This window comes from Manacus candei, unplaced genomic scaffold (assembly GCF_025592945.1).
Source record: "Manacus candei isolate 608988 ecotype Guabito, Panama unplaced genomic scaffold, ASM2559294v1 h1tg000065l, whole genome shotgun sequence".
In the NCBI taxonomy this organism is placed as follows: domain Eukaryota; kingdom Metazoa; phylum Chordata; class Aves; order Passeriformes; family Pipridae; genus Manacus; species Manacus candei.
Genome location: NW_026138113.1, coordinates 1865465 through 1891598, shown reverse-complemented (window position 1 = coordinate 1891598; position 26134 = coordinate 1865465). Strand labels below are relative to the sequence as shown.

The 26134-nt window shown below is 45.6% G+C and overlaps 1 protein-coding gene across 5 annotated transcripts in view; it reads right to left on the bottom strand.

The window, feature by feature from the left end:
- The window catches only part of ZFHX3 (zinc finger homeobox 3), a 513502-nt gene that overhangs the window by 477288 nt on the left and 10080 nt on the right, over nt 1-26134 (bottom strand). For all 5 annotated transcript variants that reach the window (XM_051805544.1, XM_051805548.1, XM_051805543.1 and 2 more), the window contains one exon: nt 24208-24266. The gene's annotated coding sequence lies outside the window, so the exon portion shown is untranslated. The remainder of the gene's footprint in view (nt 1-24207; nt 24267-26134) is intronic.

The following is a 26134-nucleotide window of genomic DNA, read 5'->3' as shown; positions in this document are numbered from 1 at the left end:
AATAGGCCCTTCTGAGTTTTTCCTTGTGGCCGATCCATACCAAGGGCCAGGAGCACCTCTGGCACTGGCTTTACAGTGGGAGCTGGTCTGGTGATGAGAAGGGATGGGTTGGGAGGAGGGGAATCTGGGACTGCAAAATGGAACATCCCAGTAAAGCAGCAGTGGAGAATAGCAGAAAGCTGGCAAGGATTCCAGGAGAAGGGAAGGGGGCTGACATGGAGCCTGGGCTCTGAAGATCACGGAAATGAAGGAGTAACGGAGGAGTATCAGCTCAAGCTGCAGCATCAGGAGAGGGGATTAGGAGTTTAGACTTGGGGCAGTGGAAATGAAGCCGAGCAAAACGTCCCACAGACAATGGGAGCAGGAAAGAATCTTAAATGCAAATCCACGTTTCACAAAGGATTTATCATTATCCAGCACCGCTTTGAGAATTAAGTGTTTCCATCAGAAGTCTTGTCCCAGTGCACTAACAGGACAGACAGCATGAGCCTTTCCAGATGTGGGAGAGCAGATGGGCTTAGAGGCCTGCAAAGAAAATCCTTTCCTACTTTCCCCAAATGGATGAATGGGACTGGTACTCAACCTGTGAGGAATTAGCACTGCCGAGACAGCAGCATTACAGGAACAGTCAGTGGGATCCCGAGATCAGAATCCGTGTGTGAAAACACACAAAACAGTTCTAGAAAGGTACACAGCTGAAGAGAGGGAATACAGATCATGGAGCAAAATCCTGCCCTCAAGATGCACCCCCAGTGTGTATTAGCATAGAATCAGAGAATCATGGAGTGCTTTGGGTTGGAAGGAACATTAAAGTTCATCCAGTCCCACACCCTGCCATGGCCAGGGACACCTTCCACTTTCCCAGGTTGCTCCAAGCCCTGTCCAACCTGGCCTTGGACACTTCCAGGGATGGGGCAGCCACAGCTTCTCTGGGCAACCTGTGCCAGGGCCTCACCACCCTCTGGGGTGGTTAAATTGTGTTATTATTAAATTGTAGCTGTGAAGGATGAACAATATCAGAGTTTTTTGTGAATAAATGACAGTTCTTTATGGTGAAATTAAAAACTTCTAACATTCCCACAGCTAAATGACAGCAAAGAACTGTTACCCCAGGTCAGCGGGTGCCTTGGGGGAGCACGAACCCCCTCCACACATACAATAAGCATTTTAGCATCTCCCCCACCAAAAAGGCTCTTCTGGCCCTAGAGCTCTTCTGGCTGCATCCAGACCCTAGTGTTTTACCCTAGTGTTTTACCCCATTGTGCGGGTGCATCTCGGCCTGGGGCTGCTTTCAACAAAAGCACGTTTTCCAAATAATCCCAGACATTTGGTAGGGAAATTGCCAAAGCTGCTGGTAGGTTGGATGTAACTTTTAACACACAAAAGCAATTATTGCCTTCGTTTCACTGGCTCTGCAAATGGATCCCGGCCGTGTGCTGGCAAGTGGGAGAGCCTGCCCAGAGCCAGCATTCAGGAATGTGACTCCTGGGCAGTGCTGGATGGTGGGCTCATCCCTGGCTCCCCCCACACAGAAGGCAGCCCTGGGCTGGGGACAGGGGCAATATCGCACAGAGAAAGTCTTTCTTTGGACCAGGCACAACCAACTCCCCCCCTGGTATTGCTGCTACTGCTTTATTAAAATGCATAAAGCAGCCAGAAGCAAAGACACCAATAAATTCTTCTGTAAAAGCAGAAATGTTTTTTTCAAATGGCTCCCCTAACACTAATAATCACAGCTCTCTTATGTGTACTTGACTCTGGTTAACCTTTTTCTGGCACTTTTTAACTTCTCCAAGTCAGGTACTAATATGGAACTAATGTGGGGTTTATTTTCCCTATAGGAATAGCAGAAAGAGCACTGCACATTAGCGTAATCACACCGGCTCCTTCCAGAAACTGCAGGACTTTACATCAAAGCAGCCGCATTATGGCACAGGAAAAGAATTTAATAACAATTGGGGGACTAAGCATTTTTTTAATGTTAAGGGGGTTTTATTGAATATTAATCCGATAAAATGCTCCTGAAAGTTGGCAGAAGGAAAACTGATGTCCCAAATAGTTACCGCAGCCTTCCACGGTGTTGGGATGCAACTGCAGAGTAATCAGAATTCATCATGCCATTAGCAGGAGGACAACACGAAAGGAGACGCTTCCTCCCGCATCCCGCTGCTCAGAACAACCAGAGCTGTGAGAACAGGCTCATCATTGGCAACCTCAGCCAAGCTCTCAAAGTTTGCACTATTTGGGGTTCAGAGCTCGCAGTTTCTTTTAATACAAGTCAATATTTGCACTCTCAGTTTTATCTTTCTGTTAAAGATTTGCATTATATTTTCCTTTCTGAGGGGCTTGGAGATGCTGGGAACAGGTCTGCTGTGAAGAGGAACAAGAGGCACACAGAGTTTTTCCCCCGTTTCTAACTGCTGGATACTTTCCTTTTCCTTTTTGTTTTCTTTTTCCAGGACGTCACTCCTCTGCCCAACACGGCTGCAGCCGTGCTCCAGCCATATTAATCCCCGCCCTGCTGAGCTGCTGGAGAAACAGGAATTCATCTGGCACCAGCAGGGGAAAGACAGAAGGAAAAATGAAAGGGGAAAAATGAATAAATAAATAATTCAAGCAAAGAATGAATACTTGAACAAAGCAGGGCCTGTGCACGACGGACCGTCAGGCTGCTCCGGAACAGGGAAGAACACCAGCCCCCAAAGGTGCACGTTATCAAAGCAAAGCCAGGTCACCTGCCAGGGCACAGAGCAGAGCTGTCCCCAGGCATCACCTGGACACACACTCAGTGCCAGGGGGAACCTGCTGCCTGATGGCAGGAACCACCCTGGAGTGCCTGGCACAGCCCCTCCCACTGGGATGTGCCCAGGTTTGTGCCAGTCGGGTCAGCTGCTCCTGCTTAGAGACACTCGGCACAACTCCTCCTTTTAGAAGTGCCCAGTGGCCCCTGAACCAGGCCTGAGGATGTTCAGGGTAACTTCTGAGGGCCACCCCTGAGGGCTGGGTAAAGGATCCACATGTGCAAAAGGCCCTGTGCTTTGACCTCCATCTCAAATACCCCTTTCCTCTCTCATTCCCAAGCTCACCTCTGAATGGGTGGTTTCATTCATTGCACATGCCAGAACAGGTTAGGGACACAGAAGCCACTGGTGTAGAGCCTGATGCTGCAGAGCAGGGCAGCACAGAGCTGCACCCCACAGGGGCTACCCACACTGAGGCAGTGTCTTAAGGCAGACTTGGTATTAGCACTTTGTTCTGGGATGCCTCTGGCTTCTCCTTTACTGGAAAAGGAAACTCGTTCATTATGTATCACAGCACTGTGTTAACAGCTCACAGCCTGAAATGAAGCAAGTGCAGAAAACACTTTCATCACTGTTTCCGTCTCATCACTTGGGAGTTTGCTGCACTCCCTGGAGACGTTTTCCCACCTGTTTATCATAGAGATACTCCAAAACAATAAGTGGAAGAGTGATGAACCAGGTCCCATGCCAGAGTCTGTGCTGTAAATGCTGTTGTCACCCATGAGCTGCTGCAGTGGTGCCTTGGAGCCACCCCGGCCCTGCTGTGCCTGATTTACCTGTCAGGAGCATCGAGGGCAGGGCTGAGCAAAAAACACATTAATAAATCTTGATATCAGTGTTTTATCAATGCAGCCTTGTAAGTTTATGAGCATTTGGCTTTATTTTACACCAGACAACTCCAGGCCAGCCCAGAGCAGGCTGCCAGATGTGCAGCATTTACCTCTGCAGCCTCATTGCCTGTGACGGGTCAAGTCCAACAGAAACCTCCTGGGGAGGAAAATCCAACAGAAACCTCCCCAGCTGCCCCACAGCAACACCCTCCCAACAGGCTGACCACGTTTGTGACCTCTCTGGGAATTATTGCACAGACAGGGTGGTGACACTGCCCAGCATCTGGGCCTGGGATGCAAAATTACAGTTGAAACATCTTAAGGACCAAGGAGGCAGGTGCTGCAGTGGGGAGTGAAGGCGTGACCTCCGTGCGGACCCCGAGAGCTCCAGAGGAAGTTTTCATCCATATCCACATACAGGTTTCTCAAGATAAAAATGTTAAGGTTGCACCTATATAATACCAAAGAATCTGTGTGCTATGAGGTGCCTCCAGGAATCTCTGCACTTTTGGCATTTGGGAATGGTGAGGACATCAAATGGTTGTAGACATCTTAGCGAGATCCAGCATTTCACTGTACTCTGTAATCTGCTGTTTTAAAACTCCCTAAAAGCTGAGTTTTCTCCTGTCTTTGAGAGACTTTTGCTTAGTTTTAAAGATTTCATTATTGGTTGCTTTTCTCCTACCATTGTCTAAAAATGTCTCTTGTTAAATTCAGCCCCTCACCTTGGGTTGGTAAGGTGGGCATCCTGCTGGATCCCAGACCCCATGGCTGCTTACAGCCGAGGGCATCCTTGCATGCTTATGTGGCTGCTTAGTCACTGTGGAGCCAGGCTGCAACAATTGACCTCTCTTAATCTCTTCTCATAAATCAATTCTTCCAGGTCCCCAGTTCTCTTTGTTGCTTTTCTGTGAACTTGTTCCAGTTTGTGAGCAGAGAGCCACTGACGTGTTGCCAGTATGGAGCACGATTTTCCCAGATGCAGCCACGGGGCACTAGGGGGGTCACTATGATTTTCCTGCTCTTTGCCATGATGGTTTAGTGCAGGCAACCCCAAACTGTTCATTTTTCCTACATGATACTCCAAACTCTTGTCTCACTCGGTGTCTGTTGTTACCCTGAAACGTCTCTGAGCATCGCTGGCGCTCGAGTCCTTTCCCCTGGAACGTGCCTGTGATGGATTAGTACTTTCATACGCAGGCAGCTACATCATCTGTATTTTTCAAGGCTGAATTTCATTTTCCCCCTTTCCTAACTTCTATAAATAACCTGATATTGTACCTGTATAAAACCCCTCACAACTCATCATTCTCCAGAGTTAGTCTGATGAGGTTTCCTTCATCTCTCAAGTTATTAAAAGTTATTAAGAAGTTGTTGCCCAGAGAAGCTGTGGCTGCCCCATCCCTGGAAGTATTCAAGGCCAGGTTGGATGGGGCTTGGAGCAACCTGGGATAGTGGAAGGTGTCCCTGCCCATGACAGGGAGTGGAATGAGATGGGCTTTAAGGTCTCTTCCCACCCAAACTATTCTGTGATGCCATGATTAAAGAATATGCATAGAATTAACCCAGGACCAGCCACGTGGCAGTGATAACCCACCCCCACAATATTCAATGTTTTGCCTATATGGCTGTTCTTAGTCTCTACTCTTTTATTGAGTTTTCTGTTTGGCAGGCAGAGCTGCCACCTGTCCCACCACAATTCACTCTTCAGACATGAGTCCATGGGCAGACCCACTCAAACCCACCCCAGGGAATCTGCTGCCTTCACAGAACCACACAGAATCATCAGAGCTGGAAGAGACCTTTGAGATTAAGTCCAATCATCACACCAACACCACCATAACCACCCCTAAACTATATCCCCAAGTGCCAAATCCAGATGGCTCCTGAACACTTCCAGAGACGGTGACTCCACCACCTCCTTGGGCAACTTATTCCAAGGTGAAGATCTGGGAGTGACCTTCAAAGAACTCAATTATCTGTATTTCTTATGAGGCTACAAGCTCCAATCCCCAGCACAGGGATAATTATCAGTGCCTGGGCCACCTTCTAAAGACTGACCCGACTCTGTTCCCACTGTTGCTGTTGGGAATTGTTTGAAAGTTGGGAAGGCACATGAAGCAAACATGACTTTTCCTGCCATATCTCCTGCAATCACCTAATGAATTCTGTATCAGTCTCATAAAAAATGCTGGGATAGGACTCGGGTGAGGTCACAGCCCTTAGCTACAACCCCCACATCTATGGGGCTGCTTTGAACCTACCTCTCAGTTTTATCACAGCAGCATCTTTTCCCCACCAAAGAGCACTCAGGGAACTCTGAGGTGCTGGTGGAAAGCCAATCAAGTCCCCTGTTTGCAGCTAAGCCCAGCAATCTTCCCCATGCAGGAGATACACACACCCTGCCCAGAGCCGTGCCCATGGGCTTTGTCCAGATCTGAAGGAAGCCAGCACATTGCACATTGAACCCTCCAATTTCAGACTGTGATAGTTCTGTGTTATCTTTTAAACATTCAAAGAGAAAACTTCAGAGCAACCTAAAGGTGGACATTTTACTGTAGTGGGAAAAAGTCCTCCAAAGGGAAATGGTCGTCTTGACAATTTGTTCCAAAACTCAGCCCAAGGGAGAGCCCATGCCTGTGTCCCTGTTCCAGCTGCTGCACAGCCCAGCTGAGTTACAGAAACAGCACACCCTCAAAACCTGTCAATGGCTGAGGAGCTTTAAGTTGCTATAAGGCAGTTTTTTGGCAAGTGATCCTATATTTGTTCTGGAGACTCTGCATTGACTGCAGGAGTAGTGAACACAAGATTGTAGGAGTTTTGTTTGAACATGGAGCAGAAGGAAGTGAGTACTCTCTGTTTCCCAGCAGTCTGTCCCAGCTTGGCCTCAACCACAAGAAATCTCTATTGGCAGAAATAAACTTTAGTCTTATGGCAGGTGGCTTAAGGGAAGAGCTCGTGACTATTGCCCTTTTCATAAGACCTTTGGAGATGTCCAATCTCAGGCTACCAAACACCTTGAGGAGAGTGAGAAGACCCTGGAGGGGGGCAGGGACAAGCCTCCACAAATACCTGCTCTATGGAATGCCAGCATCTCAAAAGTGCCTTTTCTAGTGAGAGCTCCAGACCAACTTTGTGTTACAATAAGGGAAAAGAAACAGGAATTAATACAGTTGTTGATGTTTTGAGGTGTTGGTCACTGACAGAAGGCAGATGTCAAAGTCTGGGCTGCCCAGACTCTGGACAGAAAGGAGGAGTGTGTTCAGCATAGAAGGACCAAAAGAAATTCCAAGAACTGGTTAATTATTGGGTGGAGATGATTATATTATTAATAAAGGAGCAGACAGGGCAGGAGTGGTCAATAAACATTTTGTTAGGAAAGACTCAACCAGCACACTCAAATCAGATGAAGCCAACGAACCACTCTGAGGATTTCTAGGCACAGGGAGTAATAAACAATCTAAAATCTAACAGCCTCTGGGTGCCCTGTGCTCCTGCATCGTAAGAGAGTTGCTAGGAGAGATCCCTCATCTGTCAATAGGAACAGAGAAAAGTTACCAGAGCAGGGAAATCACAGAACACTAGAAAAGCTGCAGATTATCTCCACATTCACCCAGAGCAAGTGGGACTTGTAACTACAGGTTACTTAACCTGACATCAATCCTCAGCAGAAAGTCATGGAAGTTAATACAGAATTTGATCAATAAAATATTAGAGGATGGGAATAAAATTAACTCAAGTCACAAATGTTTTCTACAGAGTCTTGTTGAGCAAACATTGATTTTTTTTTTTAGGTTTCACAGTGTTGTTTCAATTGACTGACTCTGAGTCAGAGCCTTTGGGCAAACAGGGCTGCCCCATGCAGCAAAGCCCTCCCGAGGCTTTCCCTGCCCTGGCACCAGATGACCAGTGACAGCAGGTGACTGTCAGCAGTGCAGGGGCTGAGATATGGCCACCAGGCAGCACACGGGTTATCACAGCCCAACCAGACCTTCGCTACCACAGCCAGCTACTTCCCGTTGGTTTAAGGGCAACAAATCCCACCCTTGACTTAAGCTGACCCTTTCACAGAATCACAGGATGGGTCAGGTTGAAAGGGACCACAGTGAGTCACCTGGTCCAACCTCCCTGCTCTAGCAAGGTCATCCTAGAGCTCATGGCACAGGATTGTGTCCAGAGGGCTCTGGAATCTCTCCAATGAGGGAGACTCCACATCCTCTCTGGGCAACCTATTCCAGACTCAAGTAGACCTTGGAGTCCTGTGTCACACCACTGACAGAAAAACATGGCAAAGTCCAATAAAATTCGAGTATTATCACCTAATGGCAGTAGGAAAGCCTCTCCCCCCAAAGAACACATGATGGTGGAGACACTCTCACAGCCACTGCTACTGTCTCAGCCGCCCCTTGGACAGAAACGCCACCACAGCCAATTCTGCGGAGAAAACAAGAAAGCCAAACGGAAGTTTGGCCTCGATCCACTGAAAGCAGGGGCTCATCTTTAAGTGTTACAAGGTGTTCCCATCCCACGTTATGGCTGGACTCCAAATTGTGCAGAAGCTGAAATAATGGCTTTTATTAAAGGGGCTGAGGCCAGTCCTTGGCTCACTCCTGCGCCAGCTTCCGGAGGAGCAGCGGCTTTACGCTCGCTCAGAGGAGACTGGAGCTGATGTATCCTCCCAGTTGCTCAGGTAAACCCAACTTGAGGCTAATTTTTATTAGTTAAATAAGTTCTCCTTGCACAGATTTACAACACATGTGACCGACACAAAACTTTAATTACAAACAGAGAATGATTAAGCTGCTTATTTGGAAGGAAAGACGGAGCGAGCCTGGTGGCCCTCTCTTAGCACTCCATAACGGCATGGAGAGGCCTGGGCCAGCACCCGGCTCTGCAGCCTCGCCAGTGGGGCAGCACAGGAAGGATAAGCAGCTCCTGGAAGGGCTCCAGTACTCGTCTGGGCCTCCAAAGCCATTACTGCCTGGAACACAGGGAAAGCTGGGAGGAAGCCGGGGTCCCTGCACACACCAAGAGCAGGTACCACGCTCACCATGCTCTTTCCAAAGGGAGAGAAGAGTAGGCAAGGGCTGAGTTTTGGGTGGATTTTCTTATTTAAGAGCATTTTCTGATGCTGCAAGGTCATAAAGTCATTTCAACCGTGGCACTTTCACTGCACTCACTATTGCCAGTCTATTTGTAAATTACTTAATAATAATTAAAAAAAAAACTCCAACCTGCCTCTGCAAACTCCACCACTTCACCCCCCCCCCTACTGCCAGCCTGACACAGGACACCCACCCCCAAACAGGCACAAGCCCCCCAGATAACGAGATCCAGCAACTGTAAGATTCAACTTCAAAGACATTAAAAGACATAACATTTTATTTGCCTTCTGCTTTTTAACTTTTGGGGTCCACTCAGGTAATGCTTTTGAATTTTTAATTAAAAATAAAAGCAAGGCTGCTTCTGCTGTCATTTCTCTTTGAAGTTGGACATTTAAGTACAAAATCTGTTACCTGAAGACTTTGCTAAAGCTACGAGTTTAGGAAAACTCTGCCCAAAACATATGTCTCAGCAGATCTGGACACTTATTTTGGTTTGAGCTAGTTTTATTTTGCCTAAAACTCTTCCCATACATTCTTTCAGCAATTTTAAAGTAATTTTGAATTCCATGCAGTTTTTCTTTTTGCATTTTAAATTTAAATTAGAATCGTGGAATGGTTTGGGTTGGAAAGGACATTAAAGCTCATTCTGTTCCAGTCCCTGCCATGGGCAGTGACACCTTCCACTAGACCAGGTTGCTCCAGCGTGGCCTTGAGCACTTCCAGGGATGGGGCAGCCACAGCTTCTTTGGGCAATCTGTGCCAGGGCCTCACCACCCTCACTGGAAAGAATTTCTACCCAGTATCTTAATTATAGTGCATGTTTTTGGTATCATCACGACAAATTGCCTCCATTTCCATGCAGTCCTGACCCCTCCCCGCTGTTGCTGTGACAGTTCCTATGTCCAGACTGACCATGTGAGGAGACAGTTCCATTGACACTTGGGAGAAGAGCAGGGCCAGGAGCTCTGCCTTCATAACACCTTTTCTTCCAGGTGGGATCGGTGCCCACTTCAACAAAGCCCCTGCAATTCACACGGAGCCTTCTCCAGGCGAGCAGCAGCGAGAGAGCAGCACAGGCCTCCAGGCTTTAGTTCCCTCCTAACCACAAAAGTGCACCAACATCCGACAGCACCCGCTGTAATGGGATCCAGCATCAAAATACTCTTTCTACTGGAGGACTGTTATATTTCACTGCTGAAAGAACTCAAACTTTTGAAGCCTCTCCTTAATTTTCAATGAAAAGCATTTGGTTCCAGGGTGACAGACGAGGCTCTTAAGAGCTGTTACCACCTCGGGTAATTATAAAATGACGGAAGGGAAAGAAAAAAAAGTGAGGGAGCGCCAGATTAACACTCAGTGTGTTTGTGCAGGGCTACAAAGGCACTTCCACGGCTGCCTGTGCTGAGAGCTCAGCTACAACAGCTTCCAGTTGGAAAGAAAATTGAAGAAGGATGGAAGTGAGGAAAGAAGAAATTGCAATTAAAAACTGAAATGAATTCCAAAATAACATATGAACTGGAACACTACAAAATACTTTCAGGAAAAAAAAAAAAGAAGAAAAAAGAGGCTTTTGTTGCAAACCAAACCCAGCCCAGATTGGAAAGAAGAGTCAAAAAACTCTTGTGCAAGCTTGGGGCTGGCTCATGCCCTGGGAGCTGGAGGAGGGCTGTCCTTTCCCTGGGAAGCAGGTAAATCTCAGCAAACTGGAATTTCATTTTGCCACTTCACTTCATGTACTCTGAGTATACTGGGGAAAAAAAAAACAAAGCAAGACAAAACCAGGCAAACAGGCTGAGTAAAGCCCTATGAAATTAAATGGTTCCAGCAGTAATAATTAGTTCTTTAATCCCAGAATGGTTTGGGTTGGCAGGGACCTTAAAGCCCACCTCATTCCACCCCCTGCCATGGGCAGGGACACCTTCCACCATCCCAGGTTGCTTCAAGCCCTGTCCAACCTGGCCTTGAACATTTCCAGGGATGGGGCAATATGGTGAAACTCAGATTTGTAACAACACATAGACCATACAAGAAACACAGGACTAGAGGCACAGTCCCTTGGAATGGGATAAAACACAGCAGCTCTTAGTGAGCAGAGCTGAGCCCCGAGGTGCGACCACGCACCGTGTGACTGAGCAGGGCAAAAGCAGGAGACCAGGGGTGTCACCGAGGTTCAGTAGCCTTCAACGTCTGATACCCTGCCCCTAAATCTAAATTAAACCAGACTAAAATGCAGGATTACTAGCCTATAGGTCCACATAATAAATTCCTCCCAAATTTTGCCTCCTGCCAGCAAAGCGTTTATAGCCCTACATGGGGAAAAGCTCGGAAAATGTGTCTTTGGAGTGGCCGCGCTCGGTGCCAGCCGCCAGCGCCACGGACACAGCTGTGCCCGGCCCGGACTGGCGCGCAAAGGGGCTGATGGCAAAGAAAGGGCCTTTAATAAACCAGCAGCATAATCCAGGACTCTGTCCTCTTTATTTTTTAATAGAAGCCTTTCACGATATGGAACTAATTATCGCCATCTGCCGTCCCCGGTCTTATATTTCCTCTCTCACAGCTCATTCTTCAAAAACTCAGTAGCTTCCTCCCTTTACATTTGTAAATGCTGTTGACTATGGATAAAATCCATGTTTACTTTGTATTCAGGGCCCATAGGAAAGCTTGTTTTAATCATCAACAGATGTTACATTCTGCTCTGCTGTGCTTGGCACACAACTTCAGAGGGAAATAAAAGAAAAATCTTTATTTTAAATTTAAATTGTAGATTGTTACAGACTAAATAAAATGCCAAATTGTTATTGGAAACAACATGGCCACTGTAATAACTGTAACTGACATTTACTTTTTACAATTAGGTTTTTTTTCTGGTGCTGTTTAACACAAGATGGTTTCCACATTTTGCAAAGGACTTTCTTTCCCTTTGCTCTGAAATGATTTGCAATCAAGCCACAGACATTTGTAATTTATTTTTATTTAATACTTTCCTACGAGTTTATGAAATACTGGGATTATTATGCCATATACAGTAGATAGTTTTTGAATACGTACTCTCCCTCTGGACTCGTATTTCAATACACATTATCCCCTTGAACTCATTTATAAACACCCATTATTCCCCCAGACCCTGCTATAAACATGGAATATCTCCGTGGACTGTTCCAGCCTTATGGTCCTTTTTATCTCTGGCTTCTTTCCTATTTATATCCACCTTTGATGTCTGATCCTGCTCCCCTGCTGTGCCCTGGGGGTGCGGGTGCCCTCCCGTGCCGGTGGCAGCAGGACCCCGCAGGTACGGCCGCCACTTCCCTGTTACTCCTTCTCCAGCTGCCAGAAAAACTGAGCTGGAGACAGGGCTGGCTCGGGCACCTGCTGCACGTGTGGGGATTGCGGCGTCCCAGCATTCCCTGCTTGTGGCATCCACTGGTTCTTTTCCAGGCACTGGGTGAGAATATGATCCTCAAGCCTCCAGCACCCAAGTGTTCACCCTCCACCCTCACCAGGTACCAAACTGGTGCTTTCTTTGAGTGTTAATTGCTCATTTTGGTTTTATTTCCACACTGCTGCAGAACCTAATTGTGAAATTAGTTAGAGGTTTAGTATTGCTCAGAAGCAAAATGAAATAAAATATTTTGCCAGTCTTTGCTTGATATTGAATATTTGAACATAATATTTGTACACTTTACTCCTACAGTAACAAAATACAGGAAAAAAAAAATCACAGAATCACGGAATGGTTTGGGTTGGAAGAGACATTAAAGTTCATCCCATTCCACCCCCTGCCATGGGGCAGAGCCACCTTCCACTAGACCAGGTGCTTCAAGCCCTGTCCAACCTGGCCTTGAACACTTCCAGGAATGGGGAGGACGGATTCCTCCAAAAGATGACAAAAGATGTTTCATGGCAGAAGTTTCATGGCTTTATGCATCAGAGCATCCAAGAGTTTTTCAAGCAAGTCCATAAGGGAGCTGAAAGAGCTGTGCTGGACCTGAAGGACATGTGACACCACTGTAGCTTTAAGGATGGGGGTTTAGTTGTAAGATAATTCGTTTATAAAACACAACAATGCACACTAAATTACTTACAGTCAGATGCTGCACACATTTGGGCAAATATTAACCACAACCAAGTTTAAAAATTTCTTCTTAGGAAATTTTGAGATCTAAAAAGGAAATCTCAGAAGGAAATAAATCCTTTTCCTTTAAAAATTGCAAACTCCAGCACAATGCAAACCAGCTTGGAAAGCAGCAGACAGCTATTTTACATCGCTGCTGAATACTGTTATGAATTAACAGCTCATTAAGCAAAAAAACTTTGCAAACCATGAATCTCAAAAGAAAGTCAGAGAAACTGTCATCTGCAATTTCCAGTGTGTGAATAAATCTAAAAGCCGTCAGGGGACAGAGCTCTGCCGAGAGCCAAACAAACAGGTGTCCCCTGGCCTCCCGACCCCAACATCAGCAGCGCAATAAAACTCTTCCCATTCCAGGACCAAACCATTTGGTACCAGCACATGGGATAATACCTGCTCCTTAAAACACGGAAATGTGGATAACAAATGCCTCTAAAGTCCCAGAAGAAACAGAGACGTGCACTGTGAAGTATCCCCCCAGGAATCCTGTAAATCATACCGAAATTTCACTTGTCCTGGAACAGGTTTGAAAATCTGTTTGTGGTTTCTCCTACATATTTTAAACTGTATCTGGTCAGGTCAGAAATGAAAGAGTCCTTCAAACTCCAGTGGAAAGCTCTCTGTATGTGTTATTTTAAAATAGCCTTAAACTGCAGACAAATTTGCTCTGAAAACTCAATTATTTTTATCGTTTTAAAAAATTTTTACTCTTTTTTTATTGTATTTGATTGATCAGTAAAGTGTCATTACTTCATCCATTCATTCCTCCCTGTCAGATTTGGCTGTGCTGGCACCGTAAGGGCAGAGCTACCACAGTCCTGGGTTATTTTAATTCAACTTACATAAATGTGTTCATGTGCAGTTTACACATAGAAGGCACAAAGGAGCAGAACGTGGGTTCTCATCTACACAGGTCAGTATCTGGGCAGAAGAAAACAGAATATGAAAGGAATAATATCTGAACAAAATACAAATAGATCCTCTGCCACAAAAACCACACACTCAGTTACATGGGTTGGTTTGTGTACTTCAAATATAATCATGTATGGAAGGGAAGGAACTGGAAAGTAAATGGGAAAATCTGAAAGAGAAGAGGAAATAAATATAAGCAAGAGGAGAGAAAATAAATACAAGCAAGTAAAGTGAAGAGAGTATCTGAATAAATTGTTTTCATGCTATATATAGCATAGATACAATAAACACTACTGCAATTTTTGCAGGCATTAAAAGAACTAGCAGTGTCTCGGTCTGCAGATGTAGTGAAGAAAGGACATGTGGAGCGAGCCCAGAGGGGCAGTGAGGATGGTCCCACCACGGCAGCCACGCACAGACCCCCATCACCACGGACGGCATCACCGCCCGACCTCGGGAGCTGCACACCTGGATTACAGCCAGCAACACACGGCACAGCTCGGAGAACCATAAGGAGGGATGCAACAGGAACCCTTCACTGATCCCATCGTCACCAATCCCTCACAGACACAGAGATCTCTGTTGGCCAGGATGGTTAGTGCCATGTAGATCCCAAATGGAAGCGTCTCCTAGAGCAAAGGTACTTTGGCAAGACCTCCCTGTGGAAAGTGAGCATGCTGAAGGTCAGAGCATGTGACTCATTTCCCCTCATGAATACCAGAATCTGGGTTGCTGGAATCACCACTCTGAAGGAGGTTTGCATCCTGAGTTCTGAGCACCTCTGAAAATACATCTCATGTAGCAATTTCCCAGCAGGTGAATCTTGTTTATGGGCCCAGACTGATGGAGATCTCCTTAGATATAGACAAAGATCGAGGGTGTTTATCGTCATTACAGAACTCTGGGCACAACACATAATCACTTGATGATACAAATAAATAGGTCAGGTGTTCTCCTGTACAAAAACCTCTGCTCATGCAGATGGTCACCCACACTTAATTTCTGTGACTACCTCTCCATCCATCCATTGATTCCTCTGCATTGAAATGTAAAGTCAACTTGGAAAGCTATTCCAAGATAACCTTCAAAGTCACTCCCAAAAGGCCCCCTCTGACTGTGGGTGACAGTCCAGCCCCTCTCTGGGGTCCCATCTTTGTGACCATCACTCACTGGATTCACTCAGCACTGCAGCACAGTTTGGCAAGAGGAGGATTTTTACCAGCACATGTTAGTGAGCAGTTTATTGACATGGAACCCTTCATCTCCACGGGTTTATCCCATCAGTGCTCATTCACACACAGGTATTGTAAACACCACATAATAAACCAGACAAGCCAATGTTGTGACAAGCACAGGAGACAACAGAATTAGAGCTGGGAGTGTCACTCCAGCCCTGCATAACACCATGTGTGACACAGGGTGCCACCACCACATAAAGCATGGGAGAGTTAAGAGAAGAACAGATAGGGATACACGAAAAGGCAGAAACATCAAGGATATTTTTTTATGATATTTTTCTGACAGTTCATCACATTATCATTTATTTTCTGTACTTTGATTCACCACCGAAGAAATCCCCGCTCAGACAATTCACGGTGATGGAATAAAACGTCATGAAGAACCTGGGCTGGGAGGACTGATGAATTATTCAAGAAGCAGGAAATTATTAGAGGTCGTGTTTATTCAGAAACAAAAGTGCCTTGTTAATTCACAGGACTCAAGGTAATGTGATGATTTCATCTGACACTTTGCATAAACAGACCACTGGAATTTTCTGTATTACTTCCAGTTTAAAGCTCAATACCTGCACTTGAGCTGCAGGTTTGGAAAATCATCTGCCATAACGGCCTTTAAGTTGTTCCAGTGATTAATCACCTTCCCTGATTAACACGTATATTATTTCTAGTCAAATTTTTGTCTACCTTTAACTCAATTCACTAAATCTCATTATACTTTTTTCTGCTACTTTTAAGAGCTCTCTATTCACTAATTCCTTTTGCCTGTATAGGCACTTACTGACCACATTCAACCACCTCTTTAGTGCCTTTCTGATAACAGAAGAGGCTTGATTTTTTTTTTTAATCTGTCACCATAAGATAAATTTTCCACTTCTTTAGTCACCTTTGTGGATTTTCACTGCACCCATTTCAGTGCCCTTCTCCAAGTGTCAGGCCAAGAAATGAACAATGGCACGTGAAGGAAGGCACCAGAGGAGCTGTGGGGACTCCCAGGATTAACTAAAGGGAAACTATCAGCATACAAAAACTTTTCAGCAATTATTTTTAATTTTTCAAAGGAGCCGCATACTTTTAAAGTGCATTTCAAAAAAAGGCAGTATTTTTTGTTTTTTACAAACAGACAACTTTGAAATGTATTCTCTTTAAAAATTATACCACTTCTTCACATCTTAATTAATGCCAAAACTTGAATTTCTTTTTTAGTAGTGTATTAGAAAACTGCTATTAATGTAATTTAATTTTTGTGAGGAGTAGCATTTGTTTTCTATTTAAAAAAAAATAGGTGGTTCTGAAATCCTGGTCTGTCAACATCGCTTAAAACGTTCCCATTCCATGCCTCTATGTAATAAATTAAATCAGTGTTTTAATTGTGCCCATGCTTTGTGGTTCCTGGCAGTACAAAAAGATCTTCTGTGAACGCACGTCCCAAAAAATCCTACTGAGTGATTAATTACTGATCTGGAAGATATAAATATGTTTTTCAGGGAAGCCAGTATGGACTGCTGGAAGCTTTGGCCTTATATATGGCTGTAGGTGTCTCTCGCCCAGCAGACATCATCCTAATTCAAACAAGATCCCAGTTTCAATATTCACTGGCAGTATAAATCCCTCCCCTTCCTACTTGCCCTATTTAATTAATACAAGGTATATAGACTTGAAATTGAGGAACACAAGATATGTTTATTCATATTTTTGATTTCTCCAAGTTCTCCTCATCCTTAAATAAGCCATCAGCCCAGTGTCTTCAGCGTTGCATGTTCTGGACAGCAGAGCTCCTCCAGAAGAAGGTGTTTATCAGCATGGGAGTAAAGCCCAGCCCAACTGTCAGTCCCAGCTTTCCTCCCCACGACTCTGGGCTGTCACAGTCGGCGGCTTTGCTTTTTCCTTGAACTCTTTTCCAGCCCAAATCAATTCTCAGAGAACCCATTGGTACTTGCAGTGTGCTCCCAGCATGTCATACAATAAACACACAAGGAGAGGAGCTTTATTTCCCTTCCCACCAGAACACCATCAAAATTAAAACCCAAACTCTTCCCGTCTGTAGCAAGTCAGTGCCGCTCCAACCGGGTGAGGGGGCCAGTCGGAGGTTCCACCACCCCTGGGGAGCATCTCCCAGCGGGATGAGGAGCAGCAGGCAGGGGATCATTCAACAGAAGGAGAACTAATCAAAAACTGCAGCAAGTTAAAAGGACCTGGAAGCAGCGAGGCGATACCGAACTTCTCACAGGCCAAAGTAACCCCAGTGAAGATTACTGCCTAATGGCCTCACAGGGGGACTGAGGGATCACAGTCCAGCTCTGTGTCGTAAGGAACATGATTTATGTCACTACAAGCAAGAACATGACAAAGACAAACAAAGACTAACTCCATCCTTACTCTTTGAAAAGGTCTGTCCATAGTCAAGGAACAGAGTGAGATGTGACAGAGAAACATGTGCCTGTTTGGAGCATAGAAAACGAGAGTTTTGCAATCCTCTGAGCACCAAAATTCTCTGAAATCACTGGGGCCATTGTGATTGCTCATTAACAATACACATCTTCCAACTGACATTTTTCATTTGGACCTTGTGAAAACCACAAATCAAACATACATAAGAAGGTAGCCAACTTCAACTGAGGAAAGGTCTTTAAAAAACAAGAAAAAAAATAAACGTTTGATAAAATAATTGCTTCTACTGTTATTTTTTTTTTGCTATTGCTTCAAAAACAATTTCTCTTTCTTTCTTGTTCATCTATCTGGTGTCCTGCTGGTGAGCAGATGAAAGGTCCAGTCTCTTTAAAATTTCATGCAGGGCTCTTTAGAACATCTCAGTTTTAAATGCCCATGGCAAAGACAACAAAATGTGCCAGTAAATGGAAAGCAGATGAAACCTCTGTTTATATACTCCATAAAGGTAGTGTGTGTGACAGAGGGGCTGTTTTCACACCCAAGCAGAGTGGCAAGAACCGTTCTTAAAATCACTGAAACACATCACTTATATTCACCAAGTACTGCTCACAACTCAGCATCCCAAAAACTGCCCATGACTTAGCAAACCCAGGTGGGTACAATTATATCACCTGGTAAGGAAAGTTTTCTTCTCCTTCTACCCTTAGAGTGCCTGAAGGGAGTCTACAAGAAAGATGACTATTTACAAGGGCCTGGAGCACCAGGACAAGGTGGGATGGCTTCCCACTGCTAGAGGGCAGGATTAGAGAGAATATTGGGAAGAAATTCTTCCCTGTGAGGGTGGTGAGGCCCTGACACAGGCTGTCCAGAGAAGCTGTGGCTGTTCCACCCCTGGAAGTGTTCCAGGCCAGGTTGGATGGGGCTTCTGGTCTAGTGGAAGGTGTCCCTGCCCCTGGCAGGGGCTGGAACGGGATGAGCTTTAAGGTCCCTTCCAAATCACTCCATGATTCTCTGATATCACTGGCATTTCCTTCACGCCATTTTGCCACTCACAAAGAGCACATTTTGACCAAATTCAAGACAAAAGTCTCACAACCTATTTCATGTTTGTACAGCTCGTGAGGCAGCAATGGCAACCACCATAATCTAAGGCAGCAACATCCAAGCCTGACAGGTTTGTGTGGGTTTGCAGCACCTTTTTGTATCTAATAAGTCTTAAGTATTTTGCCAGATCAGTCACTAAATTTCCAGCCGGAAGCCACAACATCTGTTTCCTATATCTCTGCTGTTGCTGCTCTCATTTACAGTGTTCACAACTCTGAGCACTCTCAAGAAGATATTTCTTAGTTCACTGTGGATTTGAAGCACATGAGTCACATCTGTGTGTTGAAGCACCATGGGAGGGACCAGTGGAAGCCCTGCCCAAAAGTGGGAACAAGTATAATTAAAAAAAAACAGAACAAAACACACACAAAAACCATCAGAGGAACCAGTTGCCAAACCCTGAGACACTTGAAGAAGGACAAAAATTTATGGACTGCTTTTCAGACAACTGTTCCGCTATTTAATGGAAATCTAAATTCCCTTTAGGAACAGGGTAGTTTTAGCTGCATAAACTCATGAGTGCAGTTGTGTTTTGTACACTAACAATTAAAAGAACAAACAACTGTATCAAAGTGGACGAGATGGAAGGTTTGGACTCTCAGCATCCTGACACAGAAAATGTAACCCTGCAGGAGTCACTTGCACTAATCAAAATACTCTGGTAGTGAATCCCACACTGAGAACAAGGGCCAACCACACAGGGGCATCAGGTGTGTGATGGGGATGTCTCAAAGAGAAGATGATTCAGCCAGGAAACATCTCTGCCATAGTCTAAAGGTCGAGTTTGGAGAGCACTGTGCAACATCACCCACAACAAGGAAACTTTTTGTTTCCAAAAGAGCTGCTGATCAATAGGATCATCCTGGATAACCTTGTGCCAAGGCAGTTCCAAGGAGACAAATCAAAACCATCAGATGTTCAGCAGAGCAGACTTGCAGATGAAGGATGCACGAGTGAGTCATGGGCTACTCAATACACAGAAGTGAGTCAGCTCAGTAAATGTGTTTCTCTGGCCACATCCCTTCGTCACGTAGTGCTAATAAGACCAAAAAGCCCCAATTGCATCAGTCATGGCAGAGGAAACGATAAACTCTTTCGGTGAAGCCTGAGCTCATGCACCCAGAACAACACCTCCCCCAAGGGATTTTGCAGCCAAGTTTTGTGAGGTTATCAACAGGAATACAAAGCACAAACCATTTTCTCTATTACCAAGTAACTACGGGGGTGAAGAAGCCCAGAGAGCTCCAACTGGGAACAAGTCCATCACAATTTGCTCCATAGGATTTGCTCCACGAGTCCTGCAGAACCACTGTCAGGTGTCTCTGTCCCAGCTGGGGTGGACACACTTCACTTTGGGCTTTTAAGGCTGAAAATAACATGGGTGATTTTGCACAATTATCTGACCAGTGCAATATTTTCACCCAAATCGCATCTGTAGGACCTTAATGGAATGTGTAAGTAAAAGGAAATCTCTGTTACTCATCCCAGAGTTTAATCAAATGAGAAGGATAAATGGTGTTTTCTTTGAAAATCGTGTCTGTGGTACATAATGTGCTGTCACACCAGAACAGCCTTAATACAAAATGAAAAACTCTGGGCTATTTTCTGTAAGCAGAGAAATAACTTGGGGTTATCCTTTTAGCTTACTCATGCATTATGGGTTCAATAGCTTAGTCTGGTTTTTTTAATATGTTACTCTTAATTAGACACGGCATAGCCAGAGGCAGAGAGCAATTAGAAGAACCAGCAAAGATCCAGACTCAACACATCCCACTCCACAGGACCCTGTCACTGCCCAGCTGGACCCTCACTGCCTCTGACTGCCCAGGAGACACCTCTGGGCTCTCTCTTTTTTAGTTGTAAAACAAAAGATAAAACTATAACAATATCAAACAAGAATCACCTATTCTCTAAAAAAAAGCTATGAAAAGCAAAATGTGTAAAAATAAGCACAAAATTAATACAAAACATGTGACAAACTTGGGCCAGAACCTCACTGGCTGTAAAGCTCGTGTCCTCTGTCCATGAGGGATCTGTGACAATGGCTGTGCTTCCATCCTCCCACACTTGCCATTCTCACTTGTGTGTCCCAAACCCCTCACAGGGGTTATGGATGGATCACCAGTTACTGCATCTCCCAAAGATAACTCAAGCTTTAAACACTTACATTGAAAAAAATGAACAACCAAAGCAGGCTTTGCTCCTGCCCCTCTAGCACAGCAAGACACGAGCAGCATCCCAGCCAGATGCACCGGGCGAGTGGTGCTCAGCCCCAAGAGCCACTTGGTTTCAGTGCTAGAGTGGACCTGGGTTTGCAAAGAGGGACCATCCCTGGCTCCAGGGCAACCCATCTGTTGCTGGCTCTGGAAGGGACCACGATAAAATAATAAGTATTAAACCACCACAAACTCCATCCCGTGACCCTGAGCTGTTCCACGGTTCCGTGGTTCCCAGCCAGACTGCAGCACTGAGACCCGGCTTTCGGCTTTACAGGCAAAAAAGCTTGAACAATAACTCTGATGCAGTTTTCCAAACACATCCTGAGTTATCTGCACATTGATTATAATCCTATACCAACCCCCTGATGGTGCACTGCTGAGGGAACCTTTCACCAATGCTTTACAGGACCAGCTGAGTGGGTGACGCTTTCCCACATGCAACCTCTGGGAGCATCCGACCCTGCTCCGGTGATGTCCCGTTCCTAATCCCTGTGCCCCCCAGCTGGCACATCCCCCACAGCACAGCACAGCCCATGGACAGCCGGGCCCAGCACAGGGCTGGCAGCACAGCAAGGAAACGAAACCAGCCCACCTGGGCACAACCAACTGGGCACGACCCAGGAGCGTTCTCATTAACATCCTCATCAGCCATTCCGTGCAATTAGCTCCAGGTAGTTGAAAGCACAACTTTCTGCAAACCTTTCTACATCTGTGTTTTCCCCAAAGTCTTGACTACCTGGTTTACTGCTCAAACACTAAAACTCAGCTCTCCTTCCATAAAGTATTTTAATCTAAAAATAATTCAAACCATGTTTATTTTTAAGAACTTTTACCCTCCCCAAAACAGTTTTTAAAAGAAACCAACTTTAACCATGAATACAGAGTAAATAATTGCTGTTGCTTTCCTTGCAGATAAATCACTTTTACGCTGAATTTTTTTTCAAAAAAAAGATCAAAAGTAATATTAATCATGCTGGCCAGGGAGCAAAAGGACATTCCCAGACATTAACTGCTTTCCAAATATGAAAAACATATTAAATATCTCTCTAAAACAAGATGTTTTCCTCATGTTTCCTTTGGGGGAAATCTGCTGGGCACATTCCTGCCTGGATGAGGCCGGGGGGGGGCACCTGCTGTGTGCTGGTACCATCCCCCCCCCCACACCTGCCCACAGGCCTGGCATCTGGCAGGCTCCAGCATCAGGATGGCGATGCTCCAGTGGCACATCCACATGATGTGCCCATGCCACCTCACCTTCCCCTGCCTGTCACCGGCCCAGTGCCAATGATCCATGGTGCCAGGCTGACACAGGAATTCTGCACTGGGAGTCATCATTTTTCCCAAACTTTTACAGGAAAGCACACATGCGGATACTCCCACTCCATCCAGCTGTTGCCACAGCACATGTGGCTCAAACACCTCAGATTGTGTTTCTGTTTAATGGTGACCTGTGATTCCTGTTGCCATAGGATTGGAGGCAGGAGGGAGAGAAACCCGCTTTGACAGCACAAGGAAATATAATTAGGGTCAGTCCCAAGTAAGATCCAGAAAAACTGTTTTTCCTTCAGCTTAGGCTGCCCAAGCTGGCACAGAATCCCAGCACACCCTCAGTCTTCATCACCTCCACACATTAGGGAGTGGAAAATCCTGACTCAGAGGGAAGGTGCTGCCTCGGGCCCACATGTACAGTAGCAAAGCAGCCTTAACCCCACAATGTGGGTTTGTTATTAGCACAAAAGAAGGGGGGTGATGCTCAGTGCTGGGTACCAGCCACAGAGCAAAGGTCATCAAAAGCATCACTTCTCCAGAGAGGCTTTTCCCTTCCCCTTCCCACCCCCAAAGACTTTTTAATGATTTAAAGACATATCAAGAAAATGCAAATGCTTTCTTCCCTTTCTGGAGCTGGGGAATTGTGTGGTCCTGTCTGCCCTACAGTGGGACACACCAGGTGCCAACCACAGGGATGGACTACACGTGATGCCACCAGCAGGTGGTGACACGGGTGCAGCACTCCAGTGGCATTCCATACCATAGTACCCAGTCTCCAGAATGCCCCTTGCACTGATCCTTAGGAACTGACACATGTTAAACCACACAGCTCCACCCTGGTGCCTGCTGTCCCACCACACCTCCACGTTCCTGCTTCCAAGAAAGAGAGCTCTGCGTAAAAAGAGAGGGATGAGTTTGTTTTCCCAGCACTAAAGGCTGCTCAGCACCAGCAGTGACTCCTCTTCCCCTTCATTTACCCCACTCCCCTAGGGGCAGGAGGGACCCACAGCCAGGGAAGGCTGCAGAGCAATGGTCGAGTCTCCTGTTGGATTTGCTGTATGTATTTTATTTGTTACTGAAGTCCCCCTAATTACTTCAAAAGCCTGTGAATTCTGGTCACTGGAATGAGAGGTTTCTGTCAAAGTAATTTTCCAGAAAAAGCTGTTTCTCTGGAATAAGCTTCTCATCTGCTAATCCATGAGTGCTGCAGCCGCTGGCCGGCCCAAACAAAGGAATACGGTTTTCCTCCCAGATACCCCGAGGAAGAATTTTATTAGCAGCGTATGTGTATGATTAGAATAACAGAAAGAGTTTATTTGTGAAAGAACTGACATCAAACCAATACCCAAGTCCTCCGAGGACAGGGGAGATGCCTTTGAGCAAGAAGCTTTAAAAAAGCTACCAGAAAGCACCCCGGTCCCTCACTTTTTCAACCTAGTTTGTTCTCTCTGCCTCACTAGAATCTCTTTTTTAAAAAGGACTAGTAGTTGAACCTGTACCGACTCCTAAAAATTAGGATTTTACATGTCTATCATCCCTTCTAAGAAAAAATTCCCATATATCCAAGTGGTAAACAGCACACAGAGTAAAGCGATAAAACTTGGTGGAAAGTTCCTAACTATGAATCTTTCACATGTTTCAAGTTAAGTAGATGATAATGCAAAAGCAAATGGAGCGAGCATCCTGGGATTTGTAACATAAAGCTGTCTGGTACCTCCCATCCAGATGTCACAGATCCCATGAGAGCAGGAATTAGCTGTCCCTAACTTACCTGCCAAGACCAAGCTCTGCTGGCCCCGTGTCACTGCAGGGCAGGCGGGTGCAGAGGAGGCTGCAGCTGAGGGGTCTCACAGCATCAGGGGTGGCAGAGAGGCTCCCTCTGCATCCTCCACGTGTCCTGGCTGGAAACTGATGGCACCAATGGAGTCTGGGAGGTGTTTGGGATCACAGCAGGACAACCTGACAACGCCTGTCCCTGGCTGTGGTGAGAGCACAGTCCTGAGGGTACCAGCGGCTGTGCCCAGGCTGTGGGAATGTGTGCCCTTGGTCGAATTAAAACACGAAAAAAGGAGTCTACAGGAATTATTATTGTTTTCTGATTCACTCTTAGATTAGTACTCAAAGATATACAGTCTCAAATTATTATCCAAACATTAGGAGAAGAAAAAACAAATATTTAATATATCGATTTAAACTTCTGTCAAGTACATACCCTGAGCTGTGGGTGTGTCTGTGCCACCGACGACTGGCAAGAGACGTGGTGCAGAATTGCTACAGTAAAAAACAAACAAAAAGAGAAAATACAAATAAGTGAGGCTTCTCCTCAAACTGTTTTCCTTTCCTATGAAGGAGACAGTTATCCCTCCTCCAGCAGGATGGAGATAAGCACACACAGAATGCCCACAGGCTACAGTTTTTCATTTTCCTCTTGGCGGATCTACAACTAAGCTGCCAAAATAAACAAACTTCCCCTTCCAGTCAGGCTCAAAATGAACAAAACTGAATTTTTATGTCATAAAAGGAAGAAAAAACATAAGCAGGAACAGTTAAAATGCTTAAAATATCAACACTTTTTTCCAGAAGGGAAAATAAATTTATGAAGACGAGCTATTACGTGCTGATTTCAGGCACTAATTACGTAGTTCCCAACACATCCAACGCAGTATCACCATCACAGTTGTCTTCCTAAAGTCAGTGAGGAGAGAAAGTTTGGCCTCATGACATCAGGGACCAAAAAATAGACTTTTTAGGTCAGAAGAGGACCAAGCACATATTTTGACAGCTACCTCATCTGACGCATTCTTTGAAGAGCAACAACTTCACTAAACAACGAGGGCTTTGAGTGACATTTTTGCTACCCAATGAAAGCTCCAGAAAGAACCTGGAGAGGAACTGAAGTCTCCTCACTGACTCAGAGCTGCAGGGATGCCCCAGGGTCACCTGGGCAGCCAAGAGCCAGCTTGGCTTTAAAAAGCTAGTATTGATATTGTCTGGAGTCACTGAGATTTCTCTGGAGGATCCAGACTACTTTCATTTTCAGACCTAACATGAACTTTAAATGATTAAATGTTTCATTGTGTATTAAGACCTGAAGGATGAACTTTTACAAACTGCTGAAAACACAACAAGGAAGATGAAGACATAGACACGGAGACTACAAGGGTGCCCTCCCACGGTGCAGTCAGCAGATTTCAGCAGGGCTTTGGCACAGCTCTGCCTCTGGCAGGCCAGGAACCACAAGGAGAGCTCAGCCCAGCCTTCACAGGCTCCCCCAGCCAGCACCAACACAGCAGCTCACACGTCCTGCGTGGCCAACGCCGCTCAACAGCTTCCCTGAGCCGCTGTGCCATGCCCTGACTCTTGCAAGGGGTCTCTCTGACCACTTGGTTCATTACAAATTGCTCCTCTTAATTACATCATGCAAATGACTTGCTCTTCAGCGCTGGGAAGAGCAGTCACCAGGAGGTCACACTGACCACTCCAGCAGGAACGTGTAGCCCATGGAGCGTGTTTGCTCCGGTGGTTTTGGCCATGCGAGGGGGGAGAGCACTAAAGATTAGTCCAGCACCCCTCACATCAGCCCAAAAAGCATTAATAACAGGGGCAGACAAACATCCAGCCCAAACACAGAGCACAACATCAATCACATTCGGTTCCTCTTGTACTTCATGAGGAGGTTGCATTCCCAGGACACCAAGGCAAGACTATTTTTACTGGAAACAGGCTCACTTGGACATACAGCTCAAGGTTTCGGCAAGGACAGGACTGAACACTGAGCAGGTACTCCCAAAAAGCACGGACTGTCCATCCCTGTCCCTGCCCAGAGGAAGGTTTGGGTCCCTTGGTGAACACAGGCATTACTGAGCTCCATGGTGGGACCACGGCCACAGCTGGTGGTCCCTCAAACATGGGTACTCAATGTTTGAGTCACACACCCGAGATAATTCTCTATTTAATCTCGTGGACATTCTGACTGACCCCTGCCTCTGACATTCCCATAATTAGAAGTGTCTGACATTACACTTTACCAACATTCTTCTTAGTTGGCATTTTTGTGTGCAATTAATAACCTCGACTAAAAATAAAATTTATGTATATATACACTGTGCTGTGAAACCCGAGATATTTTAAGATAGTAT